Genomic DNA, 6,000 nt, shown 5'->3' on the forward strand with positions numbered 1-6,000 from the left:
AAATACCCTCTTTCCTAGACTTCTTAGAAAAATCAAGTTTAACCCAACCCGTGAAAATAGAACACAACATACAAATGCATACACAGATGGTCAATAAACAGAAATAACAATGTATCACTTCAACAGCAGTACAGTTTTGCTGAATATATGTAGGACATTTCATGTATTTAAAATGCATGTTGGTTGACTTTCTACATGTTTTTAAGCTAGTTTTTACCCGTGAGAGATCAACACAACTTTCCCACATGCGATGGAATTATGAATTTCCGATGGAATCTGTAAGGATTACAAAAATACTCCCGTACTTTCCGTTCAAACCCATCTCAGGAATGATCTCATTTCCGTTGAGGAAGAAAAACCATAAATTTTAGTCGATAATTACAGAATAATAGCATCTGCGTAGATTGAAGTGGATTAAAAGAAATCTGAGCAATAATTACAGAACCAAGTAAACAATTACAAAATCAAATCTGAGCTATAAACAGAAGCATCCATCTTAGGTTGTTACAATCCCAAAACAGGAAACATAATTAACTTAGCCAACAAAATATATAAAAGTCAAACTAATTTTATACCCCCAAGGAATATTTTTTCTTGTTGCATTCTGTTATAGTGATGGTTTTTTTCAGCCATTTAGGCTTCACCATCTTCTTATCAGCAGCATGCTTATGCTCTTGAATCGTAGCAGGGGCAGCAACCGCTACTGACTCGATGGCGGTACCTTAGTCAACCTCAGGTTTGATCTCTTAGTTTATAAGCTCTAGGCCTTTTAAAGACATCACATCCTCTTTAAGAAACAAGGCTCATATAGAAGCATCACGATCACATGTACCACCGCAAACGCACCACCAAACTTAACACGAGCAGAACAGTATTCGTTTAAAAGTAACAATTCTAAATATAAAAATTAAATTTTATCTCTGTCGTCACCATCGCTGCTGCTGCTACCGATTTCACCAGCATCAATAGCTCTTAGAGCTAATAACCAAATTAGCTAATTAAATCGAACCGAACAATTAACCGATGGTTTGGATAAATCTTAATCAATTAACTAAAAATATGGTTCAATTATTGTTTTACTGCATTATATAACCCAATCGACCAAAATAAATCGATTTTATATAAACCTGTGTTCGTTTATGTTTGTTCTATTATGTTTGCTTACATTCGACAACTATTCATTTTGGTCTTAAAGAACAAACGTGGACCGGGTAATGGGCTGGTCTGGGCCAGACTGAGTTACATTTTTTGTAAGGCCCGGTCCCGGGAGCCCTACTTTGACGTTGGATTACTCATAAACACAGTTCTAAAATCAGAGTTAGTTTTAACTTTTCTCGGAATACTTAAAAGTTCAAACATTACATCACAAAACATTAGTGTTTGTCTTAAACATACAAATTGTCTTTTCATAAACATTAATATAAAACAGTCATGACACTTCTTCATAGATGCCAGCCTCTTCAATTCATACCATGTGTCTCTCCTCAAGCTAACTGCTTCAACCTATTTGCCTGCGTGCATACTAAAAGTCAGCTACGCTGAGTGAGTTCTGGTTAATCAGGCAATATACATTACATACACATACTTACACATACGCGTCCGAGGGTACATATTACCTACTTCACCTGCTTATATATGTCGTTCATACATACTTTCATTCATTCATACTTTATTATCTCTACGTTTTAAAGAGCATTTCGTCCTACATACCTCAGATATTAGTAGGGTCTGGTGCCCTACGTACCTCGGATATTATTAGGGTCCGGTGCCTTACATACCTCAGATATTATTAGGGTTTAGTGCCATTCATACCTTGGATATTATTAGGGTCTAGTTCCCTTCATTGTACCATACCACCATACAACCATACATACGTTTGTTACATACCTTTATTACTCGTAAGTATTTAAATATCTATAACCACGTGCATACCATCCAAACTTTCTATATCATTCACATATATTTACAAATATACATATAATATACACTTATCACATTTTAAGGTAGGTGTATTAATCTATCATATCGTAGTATGCACACAGCCCCGAAAACATAACACAGAAAGGGGCTAGAACTCACCTGGAGTCGGTTTCTTTATGAGTTTATGGTCATACCTCTTCTCAGCTGGGCACGGCTAACTGTTTAACAAGTTACGAGCATCAATTATCTATTTCAACTACTTTATATTTCTAGGTCAATGAAACCTTCAACTGACGGGGGTCTGGGGGCAGATGTCACACCCTCAAATTTCCAACTAACGAGGTTTTGCCAAGAGGCGTGTGACATACCAGGATCTAGCCACTTGTCATACTGAACAAATCATTTTGAAATAAAATATATCATTTATTATTCCTCATTAAATGGTACAATACATTTACAGTATAAGATGCGTTTGTGGAAGCGTAAAAGTAATATTTTAAAAACAAAGTATTATGTGCTCAAACATGTACAACCCATCCAAGTGTGCAACCATATATGACGTGTATCCATGCTATAATGCAATTCCAAACAAATGCATGCACGTGCTCCTTAGCATACCTAGTAACCTGGAAAGTATAAATACTCAAGGGTCAACACGAGGTTGGTGAGTTCATAAGTTGTAGTAAAAAACAAATAGTATGTACAGTTTAACCATTATACTTAACATAAGTAGTGTATGTATAAGTAGATTTAGCACTTTTCAAATATACTAGGGTAGCTAACCCATTTACAAGCTACTAGACGTTTGAACTAAAGCTGACTATCTGTATGCCTTCTTACTAGGTCTATCACAAAACACTGGCGATGTATGTTAGGACAATTTACACCCGTCCGACCTCCAGTCGAGTTATAGCAGGTGGGGTTTGTCAAACCCAGTAGTACTACTTAAATTTACCCGCGATCTCATCCTAATGGTTCAAGGTATGTAAGGACTTTAAGGGATATGAGGGCATCTAGTATACACTTGTGATATAAACGAAATACATAAATCCAAAGTAAGTCGCTGCGTTTTCCTCCAGAAAACCATTATGTAAGTATGTCCATATTTTCAATCCAGAAAACAAGTATAAGAAAATGCTTTGTTGTTTTCAATCCAGAAAACAAGTATACAAAAATAGTTTTGTTTTTTTCAATCTAGAAAACAACTACGAAAAAGCATGAACTCACCTGGTGTCGCGTGTAATAGGCTCTTCTCAAACCAAATGAATGCACCTGACTCGTTAACTGCTATACCTAGTACAAGTGTTTATGTTATGAGAATGTGTTTAACAACACAAGACTTTACGACTCATGTATAGACTCACAAACAAACACAAACTTGACCTGACGACTCGTTGGTGATAATAGGTAATGTCAATTGTACCAAAAAGTCCTAATCATGTATCCACACATCATATCATGGCAAAGCAACCGAATATTCATCATACAACTTAACTTATGATCATTCAGTTCACGAGACAGATTTTAGCATGCACAAACTGGTTTTATTCACTACGCAAAACTCAAAGACAAATTCTATAAAATTTATCACAGTAGAAAATATAGATTAAATTTGTCAAATAATTTTTATTATATTTTATAATATAAAAAAATCTCACAATAATTCAATCATTGCAGATAGGTACAAACAGTTTAGCTGATTGTGCAACAAAAAGTATTCTCATGGTTCTCTCAACTCATTTATCCAAATTATGCAAGGCCAATTGGGTTGTCTCCTAAACTCATAATATTAAGTTCCAGAAGTGAAACCAACCCATTTGGATTTGTCAATCTCTAGTTATGATGTTGGGAAGTTTTACCGGAAAACATCTTCCCGAATCAGATTAGACATGTAATCTTGTAAAATCATAAAACCTATCTTCTGTATATTCAAAAATTATAATTCATAACTTTATGGAAACTAGTCTCGACGAACTATATCCTAGAATCAAGAATTTATTAAAAACCATCATTTATCATCAAGTTATAGTCGAAAAAATAAGCGAATACAAAGCTGTCAGCATTCTGATTTCAACAAAGATCGACCAATAATCATGTATACGACATCCCTAATGTTCTACTACACCAATAAACGAACAAACATCATTACAACCATCATAAAACCTCCATATTACATAAATATTTCATATCTTATTAGGGTTTTTCAACACGAACAATAGACAAGCACGTAAATGAGTGATTATCGATGAAACACTTACAATTCTAATCTTTCTAATCACCCAAAAGCTCCCAAAGTGACCCAAGAACTCATATTTTTCATCCAATGACGGCTGGAAAGGGTTATGGGGTGATTAGGGTTTGAAAAATAGGTTTTAAACAAATTTTCCCGACCTGATCGTCCCCCGAGCTGTGCGGAGGCTGAAGCCTCGGGCTACGAGACGCGCGGGGCGCTTAAAAAAGTTTGTTTTACACTAGAACTTTAATAACTAATTATAATGTGAAAAAAATTTAACACATAATCATTTATCTATTGGCGCCCGAATCAAATAAGACTGACGCCGGTAGATACAAAACTTCTACTGGCGCCCGAATCAAATAAGACTGACGCCGGTAATTCATCAAGTAGAAAGGTATCTGGGATAACATTACGCTCCTACTTAGCTAAACAGTTGCACATACATTCTTGAAGGAGTGAGGAATTTAAGCGGTCGAGTACCAAGGAACCCAGAGTGACAGTATGCTACGCCTCAGCTAAACAATTACACGCAAAGCGTTCGAGAGGATGGGAAACGAACAGGATAATTTAGGGAATAAGATAAACTTTGACGCTAACAACTCGAGAGTTAGCAAAATCCTATCCCTACAAAGAGGGAACCCTAACATAGTCAGACACAAGTGGTATTTAAACCATGGAAGGTAAGGGTAAACTGCTAATAACGTTGATCAAGTGTTATTAGTCGTTTACTTCACCGGCCCGTCCTAAGCACCCCTGCCCCTAACCACATTAGCATTCTATCTAACACTTAGGCAGTTAACCACATACTGGAAACTTTTAAATTTAAAGGAATGACTAATAATTTAAAGTTACCTCTTGGCGTGCAGCTACTCTCGGTGGGCATACTGGTCTCTTTTCTTACAGTTCGAGTCCAAGCATTCAGGGATGCTCGGATCCCTCGAACCATGGCTCTGATACCAACTTGTAAGGCCCCGAACCCCGGGAACCCCACAGTTGGTAATCATTCAAAACACTCGTAAAAATAATTAAACTTAAAAACAATCCTTTTCATTAAAATAAGCATCACAGAGTATAATTCAGCGGAAAACGTAAATAATAAAATAAGTTCCCAAAACCCGGGAATTTTGCCCAAAACCAACATAATTATTTTTAAATAAAATTTAAAAAAAAATAAATGTTTAATAATAAAATCTTCAAATCCCGTATGCCCTTCACCATCCAAGTAGCTTCGTGCACGTCCAAGCGATAAGGCATCCTCTTCCTAACCTGAAACTCACACTAACATGCACACAAAGTCAGCTTAAGCTGAGTGAGTTCAAGTTTTAAATAAGTAACAAAAGTCTTAATAATAATTCCAACGGTTTTAAAACTGTAAACGGAAATACATCGGTTAGGTCACCACATTCAATAAATAATCATCCTTACGTATGAGCATCTCTATACGTGCATTCCTATATATATAAATATATATATATATAACATTCAATAATAACATTCAGGGCCGAGAAAACGTACAACCCAAACACGTAACATTCAGCGCATGCAAACACAAAGTAGGCATATGCAACATTCAGTAGTCGAGACGACTACAACATTCGCCAAATATTGGCCATTCTAATATATATATATATATATACATACACGCATTCTTTAACATTCCAAGGCCTACCAATACTAGCAAGCCTTTGTAAAATCGTTTAAAACATTTCATCAAGCAAAATCGCTTAGGTGTGCATGCTAGCCCAAAACTTAAAAAGAGCTAAATGGGGCATCAAGAACTCACCTGATACAAGACGCGGATTCATCACGAGCTAGAGACTCCCTAAGAAATCCCAAAACTCAAA

Source organism: Bidens hawaiensis, unplaced genomic scaffold (assembly GCF_021521415.1).
Source record: "Bidens hawaiensis isolate Kalapana, Puna unplaced genomic scaffold, B.hawaiensis_p1.1 tig00005152_1, whole genome shotgun sequence".
NCBI lineage: Eukaryota > Viridiplantae > Streptophyta > Magnoliopsida > Asterales > Asteraceae > Bidens > Bidens hawaiensis.